Source organism: Canis lupus, chromosome 31 (genome assembly GCF_048164855.1).
Source record: "Canis lupus baileyi chromosome 31, mCanLup2.hap1, whole genome shotgun sequence".
Taxonomy (NCBI): domain Eukaryota; kingdom Metazoa; phylum Chordata; class Mammalia; order Carnivora; family Canidae; genus Canis; species Canis lupus.
Window position 1 is genome coordinate 9,940,258 of NC_132868.1, and position 21,540 is coordinate 9,961,797.

At 49.7% G+C, this 21,540-nt stretch overlaps 2 long non-coding RNA genes across 4 annotated transcripts in view; one reads left to right on the plus strand and one right to left on the minus strand.

Moving 5' to 3' along the window:
• Positions 1 to 254: 254 nt before the first annotated feature.
• Positions 255 to 5,507, minus strand: LOC140621952 (uncharacterized). Of its 2 annotated transcripts, XR_012021695.1 has the most exons (3): positions 4,719 to 5,507; positions 2,863 to 2,960; positions 255 to 2,154 (listed from the first exon to the last, which is right to left on the minus strand). It is a non-coding gene; the product is annotated as an uncharacterized lncRNA (long non-coding RNA). The 2 variants fall into 2 exon arrangements; XR_012021694.1 differs by having other exon boundaries at positions 255 to 2,960.
• The window catches only part of LOC140621951 (uncharacterized), a 40,331-nt gene continuing 23,803 nt past the window's right edge, over positions 5,013 to 21,540 (plus strand). Inside the window, exons 1-2 of one of the 2 annotated variants that reach the window (XR_012021693.1) lie at positions 5,013 to 5,458; positions 7,487 to 7,628. This is a non-coding gene — a long non-coding RNA (uncharacterized lncRNA). Of the gene's footprint in view, positions 5,459 to 6,906; positions 7,114 to 7,486; positions 7,629 to 21,540 lie in introns of those variants that run through there. The other variant, XR_012021692.1, reaches the window with a different exon arrangement.

The window sequence follows — 21,540 nt, forward strand, 5'->3', positions numbered from 1 at the left end:
AGAACAAATTAATGGTTGCCAGAGGGGAGGAAGATGGGGGGGTGGGCCAAATGGTTGAAGGGGAGTGGGAAGTACAGACCTCCAGTTACAGAATGAGTAAGTCACGGGAATAAAGAGCAGAGCATAAGGAATACAGTCACTGAATCTGTAATAGCAATGCAGTAGGACAGATGGGAGCTATGTGGTGGTCACAGATAGCATAATATATAAACTTGCCAAATCACTAAGTTATACACTTAAAACTAGTATACCACTGTGTGTCAACTCTGCTCAAACACATACATACATATGTAAACTTTTTTTTTTTTTTTTTTTAAAGAAACTGATAGTTAGGCAGAAGCTTCTAAGCATTTCCTGAATTCAGGCTGCCAGCCTGGTGAATCTTTGTGGGCTTCATTGAGTCAAAATGCAGGGTCTGATTTAGGGGAAAAATTAATCCTCGAGAGATGCCTAGCAAGACATCCAGCTGGATCCCCATTCCGGGGGCACTGGAGGGATATTTTTGGAGGAGCCCAAGTGTCAATCATGAGTCAGGGAAGTGGGCAGCATGAAAGACCCAAGTGGATTCAGAAACTCAGGGCCAGAGATGTGGCCAACATCTCTCAAAGCCTTTGCTATTAGCACCCATCAATTGCTCGTACCATGCATTGGATGCATTGCAAAGCCAATACATATATGCTTTCTGAAGTAGGGAGGTAAGACTGAAGAGTATTGTCAGGGGCTCACAGCATCCTAGGGGCAGCAGAACCTTCAGAAAACAAACTTCACTGTGTTTCATTCTGCCTACCTGGGAGCTGAAGTAGCAATTGATGTACTTCTCCTAACTGCAAAAATCAAACACCAGATACAGGTCAAAGACAGAATTATTTTTGAATTTTCTGAAATTCTTTTTTCTTTTTTAAGATTTTATTTATTTATTCATGAGAGACATAGAGAAAGAGGCAGAGACACAGGCAGAGGGAGAAGCAGGCTCCCTGTGGGGAGGCTGATGTGGGACTTGATCCCCGGAGCCCAGGGTTCACGACCTGAGCCAAAGGCAGATGTTCAACCACTGAGCCACCTAGGTGTCCCAGAATTTTTTGAAATTCTAAAGCCATAACTTGTTTTACCTGGTCAGCCCATTTTAAATTTAATTTAATTTAATTTACATCACTTAAAGCCCTGAGTGCTAAACATGCTCTTCTAAAGTGCAGATGCGCATGTACTTATTCCATGAAGCTACACATAGATAAACCCCAGTGCATTCATTTTGAGCTAAAGGAAAACATCCCCCTAAAAAACAGGGACAAACCAGTCTCTGGTGTTCAGGTGGCATTTCCCTGGCAGAAGGAGTGCCGTGGAGGTTGAATGGTAACCACTGCTTGCTCCATATGACTTTTCTCACTGTGATTCTCAATTTCCCCCAGAAACAACATGTGGGGCACCAGGCCACATGCATGTTAAGGTGCTGAAAATGTGATGTGGACTAGGAGAGTTGATAGAAAAGATGCTGTGACCATGGACTGACTGCATGAAATCAAAATACTATTATTATATTTTTAATTTGGATAAACTGCCATTGTCGCAAGTTACAACAGTTTTTGTCTTCAAGCATGAGGAACTGGAGATTGCATTCGCTCAGGTATTCATCCAAAAACATTTATTACATCCCTACTGTGCACCAGTCCTGGTGCTGAGGCTGATATATCAGCATGAGCCACGCAGAGCAGGTCTGCCTGTGGTACTCTCAGTTTGAATTGGATTTTCTTTACTTTCTTGTCTCACTTTCCCTTAATAAACTTTTCCTTTACTTCATCCTTTGTGTCCCCGAGACTGTGAGAGGAGAACCCTGCAACCCTGCAACAATATCAAATGGAGGGACTCCCTTGGTCTGGTCACAAAGGGATACAAGTTGGAAAAAGTAAGATGGATGGATGGGCCTCTAGTTTCTAAGGCGAGGCTAGCTTGAGTCTCGGAAACAAGTAGAGTCATGATAGTTACAGAGATAATTGGGAAGGAAATCCTAGAAATCCACAGCTGAGCAAACTCTGAGGTCAGACCTGGGTGCTCACAAATCTGCTCTTCGCCATTTTGGCACATTTAGAAGTCTTGCAACCCTAATACTCTTCCATTTCCCATCCATATGTGGGACATGAAACCACCCATTTCATAGGTCTGTAGCAAAAAAAGAAAAAAGGAGAGAAAGAGTGTTTATGTAAAGGCACATGGCACTTAGGGATTGCTCAGTCCCTTTACTTTCCCACCTCCCTGTGCCCCAGGGCTGGTACCTTCCCACCTCCCTGTGCCCCAGGGCTGGTACCTTTCTACCTACCTGTGCCCCGGGGCTGGTACCTTCCCACCTACCTATGCCCCAGGGCTGGTACCTTCCTGCCTCCTTGTGCCCCAGGGCTGGTACCTTCCCGCCTCCCTCTGCCCCGGGGCTGGTACCTTCCCGCCTCCCTCTGCCCCGGGGCTGGTACCTTCCCGCCTCCCTCTGCCCCGGGGCTGGTACCTTCCCGCCTCCCTCTGCCCCGGGGCTGGTACCTTCCCGCCTCCCTCTGCCCCGGGGCTGGTACCTTCCCGCCTCCCTCTGCCCCGGGGCTGGTACCTTCCTGCCTCCCTCTGCCCCGGGGCTGGTACCTTCCTCCCTCCTTGTGCCGCAGGGCTGGTACCTTCCCACCTCCCTGATTTCAGAGTATACCCCTCTGTTGTCTCCTGCAACCCGCCCTATGCCATGAATGTGCACTGCTGTCCCACAGACCCACAGGAAGCTGTATTAATGTCACTCCAGTCCATTGAACGTCTTGCAGATCAAGTACAATTTCTTACTTCGGCTTCTATGCTGGTGCTGTTTCTTTGCACACGGTACACTTTCCTCCCTACCTTTGAAGGGCTTCCAACATCCTATAGAGTCGTTCAGTGCTCAGCCCTGCTCGCTGACTGGATCACTCCATGTATTGTCTTGTCTCTCCTGTTTCAAACTACAAATTTTCTTGTTATTACTCAGGTAAGCTGAGGCCAACAGATGGGGCAATGACTGTCATGGTAAATGCAGTTGGTTACTTAAAGGTCCCAAGAGGAGGGATACACCACATGACGGGGGGCCACATGGGGAGGCGCACCCTTCTGGGTCGCCAGGAGGCAGAGGGAGAGGGGGTGGAGGGGTAAACATGGACGATACCCTCTACTGTGGCTTCCCCAGGAGGAAACAGACTCTGCTGCATAGGCAGGTTTAGAATTGGCTAATGAGACTAATTTTGGAGGGCTCTGGGGTGTAGGAGCTGTTCTGAGTTATCTAGTCATGGGGGTGACTAGTTTGGGGAAATAGTGTCCAGGTCATAAGCACCCTGATAAAGAGAGTGGTCAGGCTTAGGCTCTGGACTGGTTGGTGCTCACACGACAGGCACACTTCCAGGCATCTTTCAGTCTGTCAGGAATTGGCCACCCCTGTAAGGGGCAGTCTCTTCAAGATTGACAAGGCCGTAATAATGTCAAAGCACCGGAAATATAGAAAATAGAAAGGCCTGACTCAGAAATCGCCTTTTCTCTTGGCATTTTCATCTGCCATATGTTTTTATTTGTTAGCTCATCCAGCTCAGCGAATGACCTCCTAACAGAGGGATGCTTCCTTGTCCCAAGCTTACAATTTTGCAACATCTACTAGTGTCAATTGCTTATAGTAAGTAGTCAATGGGCATCTGTTCATCGAAAGAGAGCACAATAGGCATTTTACTTGGAAAGTGGCAGAGAGAAGAGAGGGCACCAGAGATGAGGGGAACCAGTAACCAAAATTGAACAGAACGTGCATGCTTTGACTGCAAGACTCACCATCTGACCTCTAAATGCACTATTAGCAATAGTCTGTTGTACTGAAACTCCCAAACAACACAAAAAAACCCTCACGGGCCACCTGGATGGCTCAGCTGGTTAAACATCTGCCTTTGGCTCAGGTCCTGATTCCGGGGTCCTGGGATCGAGCCCCACATTGGGCTCCCTGCTCAGCGGGAAGTCTGCTTCTCCTTCTCCTTCCCTGTTGCTTGTGCTCTTTTTCTCTCAAATAAATAAATAAAACCTTAAAAAAATAAAGTAAAAAAAAAAAAAAAACCCTCACAGAATGCAGTAGTGAGAGAGATTGGGAAGAGCCAAAAGATAACTGCTATTTAGGGTAGTAACTGATATTATTATGAACAGGGATAGCATCATGCCTTCTAAGCGCAGTAAGGACGATATTAGATGGGATCAGTAGATGAGTGTGCCTATTAGGGAGAGAATAAATGCCAGGAAGATGTTGGTGTATACTTTGGACATATGATAATTATGAGTTTAATCATAATTTAAAGAGTCAAAATCATTTGTTTTGGTTTAAAGTAATTATCATATTCGGTTCATTCTAGACCTTTTCCGGTTCATTCGTAAGCTAGGCTTGCGGCTAGTAGGGAAATTAGTAGAAGTGCTATAACTAATATTATCGGTTTGCTGGTTTGTGACGCTCAAGGAAGTGGGAGGAATAATGCAATCTCTAAATAGAAGAGTAAAAATGTAATAGCTACTAGGAAAAATTTTATGGAGAAAGGTAGACGCGCAGATCCCATGGGGTCAAAACCACAGTCGGCAGCTGCAGCTGCTATTTATTGCCACATCCTGGTTTTTAGCACTACCTAGAAAACTCAGCATTAACCCAATGACAGTTAATAGCCCGGGAGAATCATCTGGTTAAAAAGATGGCACGTAAGACGCACGTTCAGTTACGGGATGGGCGAGAGTGAAAGGAGCTCCTCCTCGGAGTCCCAGGAATGGCTGCGCTGGGTGGCCGTGCTCACGCGGCTCCGTGACTTCGGGAGACACATGCAGGGAGTCGGCCCGAACGCCGCGGGGCCTGGGAGGCTCGCCACAGCTTCACTTCAAACCAATCTTTCAAATCAGATTTGCGGATGCCTCCTCCACTCGGCGGGGAATGTGGAGGGCGGCGGTCATCGAACGGTTCGTCTCCGTTTAAGAGCTTCAAAGCGTCACAAACACAAGACCCTCATGAACGCTCGCAAGCGAGGCAGCTTGAACACGGGGCGTTGACCACAAGCTGGTTTTGGAGACTGGTTGTCTCTGCTCCGACTGGGGCAGAATCTAGGGACGTAGCTTTCAACCTTCCTCCTGGGGCACAAGACTTCAGGAGGAAGTCCGGCGAAGCTGTCCGGGGAGCCGTCCAGAGCGCGGGGCTGAGGAGGGCAGGTGGGACGTTCCCGTGCGGCCCCGCGTCGGCTGCGCCGGTCGTCCCCCTTGACCGGAGGGCACCGCGAGCTTCCCTGCTTCATGGAAGAGGCTCTGCACAGAGGACGCTCAGGGCACGCTCCTCGGGCCAGCGACGGCGCCAGCTGTCATCAGCTCTCAGCTCCTCTGTCAGCCTCCCAGGGTCAGATGGGCCTATGCTCCCCGGCTCAGGCAGCCCGTACCCCTCTCACACGGGCAGGTGCTCCCCCTTCAGGTGGGCGCGCGCTCCCCCTCACGTGGCCATGCGCTCCCCCTCAGGCGGCCATGTGCTCCCCCTCACGTGGCCGCGAGATCCCCTCACGTGGCCATGTGCTCCCCCTCAGGTTGCCATGTGCTCCCCCTCACGTGGCCACGTGCTCCCCCTCAGGTGGCCATGTGCTCCCCCTCAGGTGGCCATGTGCTCCCCCTCACGTGGCCATGCGCTCCCCCTCAGGAGGACGCCTGAGGAGTGCTCCCCCTCACGTGGCCGCGAGCTCCCCTCACGTGGCCATGTGTTTCCCCCTCAGGTAGCCATGTGCTCCCCCTCAGGTTGCCACGTGCTCCCCCTCACGTGGCCACGTGCTCCCCCTCAGGAGGACGCCTGACGAGTGCTCCCCCTCACGTGGCCATGCGTTCCCCCTCAGGAGGATGCCTGACGCGTGCTCCCCCTCACGTGGCCGCGAGCTCCCCCTCAGGTGGCCATGTGCTCCCCTCAGGTTGCCATGTGCTCCCCCTCACGTGGCCACGTGCTCCCCCTCAGGTTGCCATGTGCTCCCCCTCACGTGGCCATGTGCTCCCCCTCATGAGGACGCTTGACGCGTGCTCCCCCTCACGTGGCCGCGAGCTCCCCTCACGTGGCCATGTGCTCCCCCTCACGTGGCCATGTGCTCCCCCTCAGGAGGACGCCTGACGCGAGCTCCCCTCAGGTGGGCGCGAGCTCCCCGTCGGGCGCTCCCCGCACCGCGCCTCCCAGCTCCCCCCGATCCTCCCCCGGGCGGCCCGGCTGCCCCTGCGCCCGGGGCTCCCCTCTTCCTAGTGACCGTCGCTCGGCGCTGACCTCCCGGGAAAGGGTCCGGAGCGTCCTGCCGGCAGCCGCGGCCCGAGCGCGGTCCCCTTGCCGCTCGGGGAGGCCTGTCCGCCGCCCGCCGCCCGCCTCCCGCCACAGCCTCTCCTGGGGCGTCTCGCCCCGGCCCCGGCCCCGGCCCCGGCCCCACGTGGCCGCCCTCACAAGGCAGGTGCGCAGCCGCCGGCGCCTCCACGGCGAGGCGAGCCCGAGCAGCCCGAGCGGCCCTGCTGCGTCCGGACGGCCGGGGTTGCGCGCGGGACCTGCCGCCTCCGCCTCCGCCTCCGCCTCCGCCGTGGCCGAGCCCCCGTGCTGGCTTCTGGCCGCCGCCGCGTCCCCGCAGAGCCCGGCCGTGAACGCGCCCGCCCGGCCGCCCGCCCGCGGGAGCCTCGTCCCGGCCACAGTCCTCAGCGACGCCCGACGCCAGGGCGCACCTCCGGGCCCCGCAAAGCGGGAGACGACGGGACGGAGATGCCTGGGCGGCTGCGAGCTGACGGTCCCGACGGGGTCCGTGTCCTCACGCCCCGAGGAGCCCCGTGCGGGTGGCGCCAAGCCGGAGCCCCTCGGGCCCCAGCGCCCCCGCTCGCCGTCGCCCTCCTGTGACGGCGCTGCCGGCCCCCTGGTGTCCGCGGACGGGCCGCACGTGCACTGCCGGGCTCGGTGTCCGCGGTCGCGGGGAGGACGCTTCTGTGCACCACAGACCCCGGGGGAGGAGGAGTTTCAATGTATGGAGCGGCAGGACTTTCATAGCCGAGGCGGAGTGCTGAGGCCCAGCGAGCCGGAGGCGGAGCTTGGGGGACTAGAGTGTTCGGCGAATATCCCTACAGGTTGATTTGACTTTATTTTATGTTTATTTATTTATTTATTATTTATTATTTATTATCAACAGACCTTCTGTGGCCTTCATATAAGACAGAGGGTTTTCTTTTCTTGAATCAACCACTTGGCCATATAAGGAATGGTTGGTACTTTATTGTCGTAACACAAGAGAAACAAAAAAAGTATGTACTTATTTGGTTTAGTAAACTCGATCAATGTAACATATCTAGCGAGGTATTTAAGGTTTTCAAGTCCTGAGTTCTCTCTGGTATAAGTTAACCTTTGACCACATTGTCCAGCTTAGGTAAGTCTCTGTTGCCACATCTAAGACACTTGCTGCTTTATAGACTCATCCCTGACTTCAGAATTTCCACTCAACAGGCACCTGCGCACAGGGAAGGAAGCAAAGGTGCCACCCACTCGGAAACTGAAGAGCTGGGGCAGGCGGAGCAGGGCTGGTTTGCAGTGCTGACCTACAGGCAAAGGTGCCCTGGGAGCGTAGGCCACCGGGCCGGGGCTACAGGTGAGGCCGGGGCTGCAGGTGAGGCCAGGGCGGGGCAGAGGACAGGACTGGAGGGAAGCCTCATCTGAACCTACACAGTCCCCCGCGCCCTGAGCTGGCTGGAGGACGTGGGTCGGGGGCCACTGGGCCACGTGGCCGGGAGGGCAGACAGGGTGGGGATGGACCCAGCCCTGGGACCTGTGTCGGGAGAATCAAAAGGAGCACAGCCCCGGGGAAGATGGGGTGCCTGCCGAGGAAAAGATGGGAGGCAGACCATTTAGACCTCCAAGTATTGCAAGTTCAATTATTTAGACTGTTTTTTTTTTTTTAATTTTTCTAATTTCTAAGAATTCTCAATATTATTAAAAACAGGATAAATTCTTTCTGTCACACTACAGTACACATTTTCTCCCCAGTTGACAAGTGGCTTTTAGCTTTTTCTATGATGAGTTAACCATATAGGTGGCCAGTGTCTGTGTCTCCCTGCGTGGGGTTTGCTGTCACTGTGTCCCTGCTCTTCCCCAGGGTCACCTTCCACACAGCCGACTCACCCCCCAGAAGAGTGTGGACAGGCCCCCTGTTTATTCACATCTCTGTGTCCTTTGGGAAGGTTTTATAGTTTTGTTCAAAAAGGTGCTGCATTGAAATTCTGTGCCTCTTAACAAATATTGTCTTTCATAACATTTCTAATAGTTACTTCTGAAATACAGAAATACAAGATTCTTGTTCATTTGCTGTTTTCATCAGCCACCATGATTTGTGTGTGTATATCAGTAGACCAACTTAGTATTTATAAACAATAATTGTTTGTTATAGAACTTTCTATTATTTGTGACATATTTCTCAGATTTTTTCAAGTCTCATAACAATGGTTACTGCATATAAAAAATTGTGAATCATAAAAATGATAGCAAATAACCTTGCCTCATTCCAGATTTTATTTTATTTATTTATTTTTAAAAGTGTTATTTATTTATTCATGAGAGACATACAGAGAGAGGCAGAGACACAGGCAGAGGGAGAAGCAGGCTCCCTCTGGGGAGCCCAGCTGGGGACTCAATCCCGCAGATCACGCCCTGACCCGAAGGCAGATGCTCAACCCCTGAGCCACCTAGGTGCCTCTGACAGAATTTGTTTAAAGAAACAAACTTTGTACTTCAGATTAGTTCTAGAGTTATAGAACACTTGCAAAGATAGTACAAAGAATTCCTTTATACCCTGAATCCAGATTCCTGTATTGTTAGTACATAACTTACATTCTACACTTGTCACAAGTGATAAGGCAACAGGGATGCATTATTTTTAACCAGTCTCCATGTCCCATAGTTTTACCTAACGTCCTTTTTTGTTTCGGGACCCCGTCTAGGATGTCATATTACATTTAATCACCTTGTCTCCTTAGGCTCCTTTGGGCTGTGACATTTTCTCAGACTTTCCTTGTTTTTGATAACCTTGGTAGTTTTGCAAAATACTGATGAGTAGTTTTATGGATTATCAATCGATCTGGATTTGTTTGATGTTTTTCTCATGATCAGACTGGTATTATGGCGTTTGGAAGGAAGAGTATGGTGTACAGCACCCTTATGATCACATGATATAGAGGGTCCCTACTGTCCACATGACCTTACAGTGATGATATTGATATTGATCACCTGGCCAAGGTTGTGTTTGCCTGGTATCTCCACCATATGTGACCTTTCCCCCTTTCTATACTGTCCTGTTTGGTGATACATTAGCAAGCGTTCCCCACCCATGGGAGACCCACCAGGCATGGCCCCCAAGTGAGAAGCTGAGCAAGGCCTTCTTGATGAGGGAATGTCTACAGATGCTACTTTGAATTCTTCTGCTTGGGAGGTTTTCTTTTATTTCCCATTGACTAATTCATTCAATAATTTCTTTGTTTCAGTATGGACTCATGGATATTTATTATATACTTTGGGTTGTAATATCATAGTATTACTTATTATGTTGCTCAAATTGTTCCACCTTAGCCATTGTGAGTACTTTCAAGTCAGCTCTGGTGTCATGACCCCTTCGTTTTTTTTTTTTTTTTTTTTTCTGAGTATTCACTTATATTCTGATATATTCGGTTATTTTTCTAAGAAATGCTGGGTTCTTCTAGGGAAGAATGGTATTGGGAACAAGACCTGGGTGCTGGACGTGCTCATTTCCACTAGGGTATTATGGTTTCTCATTCCAATTTTATGTATTTATTTGTTTACTTAAGATTTGTTAATTTTGAGGGTGGGTTGGGGCAGAAGCAGAAGAAGAGAGAATCCCAAGCAGACTCCCCACTGAGCTCAGAGCCCGAGGCGGGACTTGATCTCATGACCCTGAGATCATAACCTGAGCTGAAATCAATAGTCAGACATTTAATGGACTGAGCCACCAAGACACCCTTAATTCCAATTTTTAAAATAGCTTTATTTAGGTATAATTGATATCCAATAAAATTACATCTTGAAGGGTATAATTTGGTAAGTTTTGACTTTATGTACACATCCATGGAACCATTACCACAATCAAGACAATGAGCATCTATGTTGGCCCCAAAGGCTCATCATGTCTGTTTACTCTCTTCCTATTTCCCTTCCCACCACCCCTCACCCACCACTCATCCCAGACAACCAACCATTGGCTTCTTTACTCTGCATAGTATTTTGAGATTCACTGATGTTGCTTCATGTGTCAATAGTCCATGCACTTTTTTTCTATATAGAATGCATCATTCTTTTTTATTTTTATTTAAATTCAGTTAGCCAACATACAGTACATCATTAGTCTCAGATGTAGTGTTCAACAATTTATCAGTTGCATATAACACCCAGTGCTCATCACATCGCATACCCTCCTTAATGCATTTTTATTGTTGAATAGTATTCTGTTGAGTGGATATACTCTAATTTATTGATTGATTCCCTTATTATTGGGTTGATTCCAGTTTTTGACTATTAAACACAAAGCTTCTGTAAGTTTTTGTATATATATGCTTTAATTTTTCTTGGATAGATATTACAAGGGGAATTTTTTAGTTACACCATAAGGGAACATTTTACTGTTTCCAAAGGGTTGTTGTTCCAGGGTGTTGAAAGTTTCTTAATCTTTATTTGTTTTTGTTGCTGTAATAGTTCAGTCATGTTCCCACTTAAATGTATATCCCTAATCATATCCTAGTTTGTTTTCTCTATTAGTTTCATTTACATAAAGTCAATACTTAAACTTTTTAGAAATTTTAAGAAATTAATTTTCTCTTCATGTCTTCTTATGGATTTATTGAAAATGATTTTCTCTTTGTCCCTTTTTTGTGGAAAGTTTAGTAGTTTGGAATTTTGTTTGTGGTCTACAACTCCTTACCCTAGAGATAACAGGAATATTTATTTTAATGAAGTCTAAAGTTAATACATTTCTGACCTATCATCCTGAGCACTAGGATTTCAGATTCTTTTTTTTTTATATTTTATTTATTTATTCATGAGAGACATAGATTGAGAGAGAGAGGCAGAGACACAGCCAGAGGGAGAAGCAGGCTCCATGCAAGGAGCCTGACATGGGACTCGATCCCAGGTCTCCAGGAACACACACTGGACTGAAGGCGACGCTAAACCGCTGAACCACCCGGGCTGCCCTCTTTTTTTTTTTTTTTTTATGTCAGATTCTTTAAACAGTTTCCACGTATCTGCTGTTTTTGTCTGAGATTTACATCATCTTGATGTTTCAATCCACACATTACAGAAGATTGTTATTGATTCAAACAGTTAAGATATGAATGGCAACTCTTTTCTCATCATTTTTTCTTGCATTTCAAGTTTTCCTTCTGAGATAACATTTCTATTTCCCAGAGTACATGATTTCTCTTAGTGACAATTCAGCAATAGTGCATTCCCTGTTTTTGTTTGTGTGACTATGCTTTTTATTTTATCATAAAAACTCAGAACATGGTCCCCCTGGAGATAGGATTCTAGGGTGTTTTCTCACCCATCAAAGCTGGTGTTGCAGTGGCTTCTGGCTTTCTTTATTGTGGCTGAGAACCTGTCAAGCTAATTGTCAGTCTGGTCATTCTGCTATAATCTGTTTTCTTATGATTCCTTTAAAGATCTTCTCTTTGTATTCAATAATCCTTAATTTTACTACAATATGCACTTATGTGAATTGTCTTTCTTTAATCCTGTTTGGGATTAAGATATTTGAACAGGTTTTTAAAATCTGGAAAATTCAGAGTTATTATTTCATCTTCAAGGATTGCTTCTTGTCTTTATCTCTGCTCCTCTGAAACTATTACTTCACATTTATTGGATCTACTCTCTTCTTTCATGTCTTCTCAGCTAGGAGGGGACATTCATCGCCAAGAGCCTGAAACATAAAACCACTTGCTTCTACATCTACTTTGTTTTAAGGAGAGTAGCAAGCAGTTTTACAAAAGAGGTTCTAATAGGAAAGAAGATTTAGTGTTGTCTTTTATTTTATTTTTTAAAAGATTTTATTTATTTAATTTATTTATGAGAGACACAGAGACACAGGTAGAGGGAGAAGCAGGCTCCCTCTGGGGAGCCTGATGCGGGACTTGATCCCATGACCCTGGGATCACAACCTGAGTCTAAGGCGGATGCTCAACCACTGAGCCACTCAGCTGTCCCTAGTGTGAACTTTTAAACTCAAATTTACCCACAGGTAAGTCAAAGATATGTGGTGGAGGTACTTTCTTTGGAAGTAGGAATCGTGTGTGTGTGTGTGTGTGTGAGAGAGAGAGAGAGAGAGAGACAGAGAGAGAAACTACCATGGATTCTGATTCACAACATCCATCCATGTACCTTGTTCATTGGCTGAAAGCCTACAGTACATCCGGTGCCCATGCAGGTGATGTCAGCTTTGTTCTCACGCCTCCACACTCTGCTCTGTTGCCATTGTCACCATTGGTTTGTTTTCCTTTGAGATCAAGGTGGGTGCTCGCATATAATGTCTCACGTTAAATTTGTTCTCCTGCTGTTCCTTCCTGCATGCCTAATTTTGCCTACTTACACCTACCACGGACCCAGCATCTAATATCTCCAAGATGAAATCCTCCAACTCCAATGTCACGTGATCTTCTAATCCTACCAGTTCACAGGAAATGTCCAAGGCCAGCCATCACTGAGCCTAATGAACTATAGAATATCAAATTCTGTGCAAAGGGGATGCTTTCACTCCCAAACATTTCTAGTTGCTTAAAGGGCTCCCCTTCTCAGGCTTGCCAGGCTCTCCTACCAAGGCCATGAGGATCTTCTAGACCTACTGTGGATCCTAAAGTCACCATTTCCCTGGAGTATGGGTGGGTCCTTACAGTAATCGGGAAAAGAAGAAAAGGTGGCCGGGGAATCAGGATGGCAGTGGGTGGAAGGATGCACCCCACATGTCCGGGTGCCATCTGCCAGCAGTCCTCAGCTGAGGGCTCAGTTGCTCTTTTAGAAAGCAGCAGGCTAGGGTGGTTTTGACCCAGACATGATGAATGCACAGCAGTGAGGGGCACGCTGATTCAGGGACAGCTCCCTGACCAGAGTCCCCGGGGCCACGGCAGGAAGTCAACAGGTATCGGGTAATACCTTTAATAATAAAAGAAGCATGTGCATGTTGGAACTCGGCATGTAAAAGTCCACCTCTGGGGAGAAAGCCGACAAGAAGCTAGGCGTATAAAAATCCTCGGAACAAATCCACCGCTGGCTTTGAAACAATACCAGTGAAAAGAAAAGTAGCAGCTGAATTTGGTTTGAAGCCACGATAAACGGCTTGACTCTGCTTCCAGGGAATTTGGCAGAGCTGAGGCTGCTGTGTCTTGCTGCTGCCTCTTGCAAACATGCATTTTTGTTTAACGGAGTTTCAACAGCTCGGAGTGAGGCCTGGCCCGCCTGACCTGGGCTTCCCCAGAGTGGCTTGGGCTTGGTCGGACCTCACCTTGCCTGGTGGCGCCCCAGCTCGCCACCCCAGGTCACTCAGCCTCTTCGAGTCTTGATTTCCTTGCCTGCAAAGAGAGGGTGGTGCAGTAATTCTACTTATTTTTAGAGTTTTATGAAAAAAACGTAATTTATAAGATGCAAAGTCCTTGACATGCCTCCTTGGTGGTGGTGCCGGGCTGGGGCAGTAGCTGCAGGGAAGGAGTCTTCGGGCTCCAACACAGGCGGCCTGCAGGATGGTGGGCCATGCTGCTCACTGGATAATGCAGTGGTTCGTGCAGTCTACTAGCTTCTGGGGCTCTCTGGGGAGGAGGAAAGCCTGGGGGGCGATGGCGTGGGATTTGGGTTCTGGGGTTCCTTGTGGGTTGGTTGAGAAGCCTATTCCCAAAATAGGATTCCCAGCTGATGTCTGGACAGGTTAGTTCACTCCGAGACAAAGGTGTGGGATAGCAACACCTGTTAGGATGAAAGTCTTGGTTTGACTTTGAAAATGCTCTTGGATGAAGCCTTAATGGTGGGAGGGCAGATTCTAGCACCATCCTCAGGACAGTTCAGGCATCAGAAAATTAGGAAGTAACTGTCCAGGCCCCATGTAACCCCAAAACACAGTGGGGACTTGTATTGCTTGGTAAATGTCTCCTCTGATCACATGAACAATCTTCTTGTGTGAGAGGAAGCATGGATAGGACTGAGCCCAGCATTTACCTCCCGGTGGCGGGTCTCTCTCTTTCCTCAGTAAGAGAACCCCCCAATTTTATTCTCATTCTGGCATACGGCCCAAATAAAGACTGCATCTCCCAGTTTCTCTGAGGCTTGGTGGGGTGAGGAGCACAGTTCTAGGACTTCGCAACAAGTGGCATGCCCCTCCCAGGGGTGTCCTTGCAGGAGGGCTACATTCCGCTCTCCTTTCTGGTGGCTGGGAGCAGACACAGTGGCCAGGGCTGCAGTGACCATCTCGGGCACCCGCATCCGGTGTGAGCATCTGAGGAGCCTCTGAAACCCTGCAAGCCCCCTCTTGCCCTCCTCCCACCTGCCTGGACCTCCCTTTCATGGGGGACACAGACACACGGATCTTGTTTAATCAAAAACTACATCTTCCAGGGACAGGGGAAAGCTCTTCCAGAGGCCACTGCCAGGTTGAAAGGCTAACTCAGCTCCAGAATGACGTGCAGTTACCTACGAAGGGGTGAGAGTGAGGAAAAAGGAGATATTCTAGGAAGCAAAGGGAACACTGATATTCTGAAATGGATGCAAAAAGGAATTAACATTTGACTTCTGAGCTTGGGTTCCCAGTTGAGACAGCAGGGGTGAGCATTCGTTTATGTTGGTACGCACGTGTGAATCACTCCAGTTTTATTAATCGACGTGGTTCTTTCCATTCGATGCTGTACTCAGACAGCTGGTGGAATGGCTGGTTCTTCTTTGGCATTGGGATGTGACAGGGCTTTGCTCCGAGGCGTAGGGTGCAAAGCCCTGGCATGTGTGTGCGCAGCCTGCAGACTTGAGTATCTGATTCCATCCACACGCTGTAGTTTCTCATACAAAGTCTTCCATCGAGCGTGTGGGCACACGGAAGGGGCAGTGAGGGCATAAGGGAGTCCCTCTGTCTGATGAGCTAGCAATAGACAGCGTGTTAAAGAGCATGGTGTCACCCAGAGGCCTGTGTTGGCCAGACGGCCTCTGCACCCCGGTTAATAGCTCACTCTTCACAGAACTGATTTCTGACCCCAGAGGTATTTCTAAGTGTTCCAGTGACTGCCCTCATCACTGAGTAACCGGGATTCACACAAAACACCTCAGCGTGGCCCCTCAGAATTTGTCTTGCTTGGGTCTCCAGGCCGTGTATCATGTTGGCCATTCACTTTCCCTGCAGTGAAAAGATTAATGTTTGATCTGAGTAGCCCTCGAGCTCACAGAGGGCCATGGAACCCTGAGCGGAGTGTGGCTAAGGCCTTGGGACAAACTGACTCATCCTGGTGGGCGAGTTCTCACATAGAGGCTCTCGATGATCCTGCCTATGCAGGCCTAGCACCCCAAGTGCACAGCACACCTGCAGGGGGGATGCCACTGGCCCTCTGGCTTGTGAACCTAATTTTCTAACCCAACAAGGGCTTGTAAGGTGAAAATACCGAAGCATTTTGTCTGAAGCCCACTTTCCAATTACACTGCCACATAACAGGTGGGTTGCATGGGGTCTCTCCACTGCCGGGGGCAGCCCTGTTTGGGGACCCCTGAGGTAGAGTGTACCTTTGTGACCTGGGCAGAGAAGCAGGGCCCAGGCCCTTGCTAGCGCTTCAACATCTCTGCCTTGTTCACAGACTCTGCCACCAGCAACCTCGAGGCCTTTAGGCACTGGAGGGCTTTTGTGTCTGAAATTTCGCTTTGTTAAGGCTTCCTCTTTTTTTTTTTTTTTTAAAGATTTTATTTATTCATGAGAGACATACAGAGAAAGGCAGAGACACAGGCAGAGGGAGAAGCAGGCTCCCTGCAGGGAGCCCGACATGGGACTCAATCCCAGGACCCTGAGATCACACCCTGAGCTGAAGGCGGCGCTAAACTACTGAGCCACTCAGGCTGCCCCTCATTAAGGCTTCTGATTAAAGATACTCTGGCTTTCCACTTTGAGCATTTGCATGTATTTGGGGAGATACTCCATTGAATGTGATGTGCTGAAGCAGAGTCATTGGTGGGAACACCCAAAGCAAGGTGGGTCTTCACCCATGGGGCCTGGGGCAGCCGAGGTGGCTGGGGTAGGGGATTTCACGTGGCTGTGTCTTCTCTGCTCCCTGCGTGGGTGCTCCATGCAGGTGAAGGACAAGCTGGTCAACCAGAGACCCTCGTAGCCCACCGCACAGCTCCCGAGAAAGCCAGGCAGACAAATGCCCCGTTTTGATGATGAATTTCTGGGTGTCAGCAGGCTGGTCATCCTATGGCATCTGCTGTGCACCAGTGAGTTTATTTACTTGTTTAATCCTTCCCGTCACTGAGGTGGAGAAGTTAGATGAAGATTCCTGCTTCGTAGATGGGGATGCTGAGAGCCAGTGCTGTGAAGGGACGGCCACCGCCTGGGGGGTCCACCCTGGGCTCAGCATCTGCATCCTGGCCACATCCGCCCATGGGATCAGGTGTCTCCTCAGGCGCTGTGCTCCAACAGACCCCTGGCTTCGCGGGCTTGGCTGCAGGAGCACGATCGTTCCCGATGCTCTCAGACCACCGTGGCTCAGGAAGAATGGTTTTGACAGGAGTGATTTGGTCACCATGGGCAAACCTAACTTTTTCCTGGCAATGATCCAGCCCCTCTATGTCTCTGGATCTCAGCTTTCTGAGCGCAGCATCCTAACCACCCTTAGGAAACAATCCCTCTCGGGCTTTTCAATGTCAAGTAGTTCCTTAACCATTAGTTGTTAAACTAAATATGTGTCTTCAGCCTTTAATGCAACTGTCTCCATCCCAGCCGTCCACATTCTGGTGTCTCAGGTTCGCACATTTCTTTGTGGCTCGACACCCATTTTTGTCGCTGCCCTTCCTGATGGAGGCTCATGCCTGGGGGGTGGTGTGGAAAGTGTGTCCCTGTGATTTCAGAGGCTTCAAGCAGTCACAGCGCTGTGAGTGATAGAAATGCTGAGTTCTGTCCCTGGGCCGCCCTTGCAAGTGGCTCTGAGTCCCCTCTGCTTTTGTCATGTGCACTCACTGCATTGTGGTCTAGACGCCTTGTGGGATTGCTCAACTTGCAATAAAACAACAACAACAAACCATTTTGGTGTTTTAATCACATGACCAACAGACAAGTTTTACTTTACGAACATGTTCCTGGGATGGCTGACAGGTTCTTGATGGAAGGCATCAATCCTTCTCCGAGTGGCATGATCTAATCCAGCTAGCCGGGTTTCCCTGCGGCAGACAAGCCAGAGGCTTCAACCTGCTAGGGGAACACGGGCTGGCACGGGAGTCAGGAGGGAGGGGGTGGCCCACTCGAGGCCTGGGGAAGACGGAGAAAGAGGGGAGGGGTGTGGGAAGCCCCGAGGGGGGCGCCCAGGACGGATGCCTCGGGACGCCCCCTCAGTGCACCATTTCAGAAACTGGCCAGCCGGGCAGGACGTGACTGGGGCTCAGTCAGAGTAGTCAGGGACCCCAAACACATTCCAGCCAGTTGTTCTGGGTAAAAGGCATGAGGCCATGAATAATTCGTGGAGATTGATGAGCTTCCTCATGGAAAATCTGGCTGAATTTTTTTTAAAAATATTTATTTATTCAGAGGACACAGAGAGAGGCAGAGACACAGGCAGAGGGAGAAGCAGGCTCCCTCTGGGGAGGCTGATGAGGGACTCGATCCCAGGACCCCGGGATCACAACCTGAGCCAAGGGCAGAAGCTCAACTGCTGACCCACCTGGGTGCCCCAAATCTGGCTGAATTTTGAGGAGCTCCAGGAAGAAGACAACATTGCCCCTGCATGTTGGTGGAGGGGGTGGTGGGCGGGGGGGCAGTGTGGGGCAGTGGTGAGCAGCCTCAGGGAAAGAAGGGTTCCCTCAGGAGGCTGTATGATGGTACAGAGCTGGTCACCTTTGCCCTGGAGACTAGGAGCTGAAAACTGACCTCTCCCGAGACTCCGCCTCTCAGCGCGTGAAGTAAGGGGCTGTGATGGTGTCTCCCCTACCTTCACTGAGTCCGAGAGTGTCCCTTTTTGCTTGATGATGACTCTGGTCTCTTATTTCTCCCTGGTGGCATTATTTGTTTCCCTGGGGCCCTTGCTCTAAGGTGGAGGGTGTATGGTTTTGTCAAGAGCGAGCCCCTGGCACAGCAGACCCCAAGCAAGGAGGGGCCCCAGGCAGGGAACAGCCCACCACCTCCCCTTGTCCACCTTCTCTCCCCTTGTCCCCAAACTCTGCTGTAGCTGAAAAGGCTGCGCCGGCCAGGAAGAGCAGCAGCCTGGAAGCCGAGCTGCCCCACAGCCAGAGAAGAGAGAGGAAAGCAGAGAAGCTGCTCCACGGGCCTGAGAGGACATGGAGACAGCACGCTCCCAGGGAACAAAGGGAATGCACACTTGCACCGGCTTGCACATGGAGGATCTGCACTAGAAGGTGGGCACCTCCCAGGGCAAGCAGGCTGCTCTCCTGGGAGACACATGCCTTCGGAGAAAAAGTGAAGAAAAAAAAATTTCCTCTGGGTTTATGCCATCTTAGCCCGCAGAGATCACACTTTCAGGAAAGTTTGTTGGCAAATGGATTGTCATGTGGGCTACGGCGTGAGCCGTCCAGGGGCGACTTTCACGGAAGACGCGGCAGGCCCTGGGGTCGGGCTGCCCTGCACAGGCTCCCTCCCTCTGGCCCATGCCCTGCCCTTTCCGTCTCCCTAGCCTATTGCCTGAGCCAGCCTTTCATGGTGGCCCCGGATCTTTGGATCCATGGACTGGGCGGTGCCAAGGACAGCCTACGACAGAGGTCATCAGAGTGGCCAGCCACATGGCTGTGATCGCAACACAGAAGATGACCCGGGCCTCCCGCACTCTCCCTCTGGCTTCCTTTCATAGCTGGCTTCCCACTTCACTTTTCAGCCCTTTCCAGCCCTGCTGTGGTTTCTATTATTTAGGATTCCTGTTTATTCCTCCAACTGGTGTTCTGGGTATTCCTGTCTGCCATCCACGATAGAGTCAACTCACAGAATCTGCTCCTCCAAACCTCCTGTCCATGCCTTTTCGGCTGGGGAGCACACGCTCCGGTCCTGGGCCTGAGTCTGCAGGTCACCTGGGAGGCTGCAGGATGACTCTGAGGGGTTAGTGTCTACGCGGACTCACTGTGTAAGGGAGGCTGCAGAGATGTCAGCCTCTCCATGCACTGGTTACAGCACAGTGACATGCTGACAGTCTGTCCTGGGAAAAAGAACAGGGCCCACAGAGACTTTACAACCAAGTGGGAATATGGAATCCTCTGGACATTTAAATCACATCTCCATTGTGTTTCATCTCTAAGAAACATTCCTTTCCATGACGTGTTTCAGTAGCGTCTTGAAATCCCTCCTCATGGATTGAATACACTGAAAATAGGCTCAACCATATGCCTTTCTGCGCTCTGTTGGGTGTTTGGTTCTTTGACTCATCACCCACACCACTTACAATATGACTTTGTAGTGCATCTCTGAGAACTCCACTTGGTATCGTACTTTGAAATTTCCCACTTAATTGGCTTTGATATGGTCAATGGTATTACGTATGTATATGCATGTGGGTGTGCGTGGATGTATGTGCAGAGTGCGCCCGTGTGTGCACCTGTGTGTGTGTGTGTGTGTATGTGTGTACACTATGCTGTGTAGCCTGGGTTTGGCTGGCTGGGCCCCTCCACTAAAGCTTTGTCCCTGTGGGAAGCATTGGATGGATGGTAAAAAGCAAAATTACAGACATCAAGGATTAGATGATTGAGTTTTAAGGGAGTGAACAAATGTTCCAAATTAGGAAGAGACTTGAGTGAAGGTCAGCATGTTTGAAGACGTAGGTAGATGAGTAAATAGATGAATGGTTGAATTTTATGTAATATTTGCTCAGAATGGATGATTTCCTTTGACTTGTTTTTTAATGACTGGATTGTGTTTCAGCGCAGTCTGAGGCTCTCGGAGAAGTTATGCAGGAAGCACAGAGATTTCCTGTCACCCCCTTTCATCCCACGTGGTCCCCCATTCCCTTTAATAGCCTGCATGAGTGTTGTGTATTTGCTGCAGCTGAGTAGCCAATGCTGATGCTCTAATTTTGATAAAGTCACTGACGCTTTAGTCTGCTGGGACCCAAAGAGTCCCCAGCAGAGGGTCCGGCTGGGAACTGAGCCGGGCCCACCAGCCCTTCCTAGGTCTGGGGGAGCCGCAGCCTGCCTTGCCCACTTGGCTTTCCTCAGACTGATCCTTATTCTAACTCAAAACTCATCAGGCTGGTGCACACCCCCAACTCTGAGCGTGGCAGGTGTCCCAGGGTCCACCTCCAGGGCGGGAGCCCTAAGGAATGCTCCCTTTTACTACATCCCCGTCCCCTACACCAGGGGACTGTGGAGCTGGGAACCTTGTGCAGTGGAGGCAACCGTGGGTCAGTGGGAAAGGATATAAATGAGTTCCTGAATGAACTTAAGGAGTCTTGTTTTTACAAAAATGGATGGCTTGCCTGTGGCCAGTTCCACTCAGCAGAATTGCTGGGTACTGCAAGTGCACTGGGTACCCACAATCTTCTAGATTCCCCAAAATATGTTTTTCTTCATCTGAGCCCATTTTACTCAGAGGTTGAAGTGGCTGGAGAAAGGTCAGCGTGGACAAAACTTGACAGGTTTGTTGATCCTTTGCCTTGACCTTGGTCTCCTTGGGTTCAATATAAGTGCATGTGGGGAAGTGAGAGCTTCCTGGGCATCTGTGAGGATGGGAAGAAGAAGAATGTTCTTGCCAGGGTGGGAGAGCAGACGTGTGAGACCCGGGCAGGCGGGGGGCGGGGGGGCGGGCGAGGGCCAGTGCCACCTGTGCCTTCTCAGCCACGCCACCTTGACAAGCCTCCATCTGCTCAGGCAGCCGCTGGTTGTCATTCCGCAGGGAGCAAGTGGGAATCTAAATCCCCCACAAACATGTCTCCATCTCGAACAATGACAATTCTGTGTGTAGCACAAGAGTTCCCAGGATACAAGAAATACATATTTCGGGACACCTGGGTGGTTCAGCAGCTCAGGTCGTAATCCCGGGGTCCTGGGATGGAGTCCCGCATCAGGCTCCCAGGAGGGAGCCTGCTTCTCTCTCTTCCTGTCTCTGCCTCTCTCTGTGTGTCTCTCACGAATAAATAAAAATACAATCTTAAAAAAAAAGAAATACATATTTCTGATGGCAAATTCAATTCAATTCAATGTTCATTGAGTTCAGTTCAATTCAATGTTAAATCCATGTGTTTCTTCAGAAAAATCATTGCATCTCCCTCAATGCCAAATCCTTCCCAGCTGCCACACAGGGCGACCCTCCTGCACAATTTTCACAGGACGCGAACAATGTCCTTCTG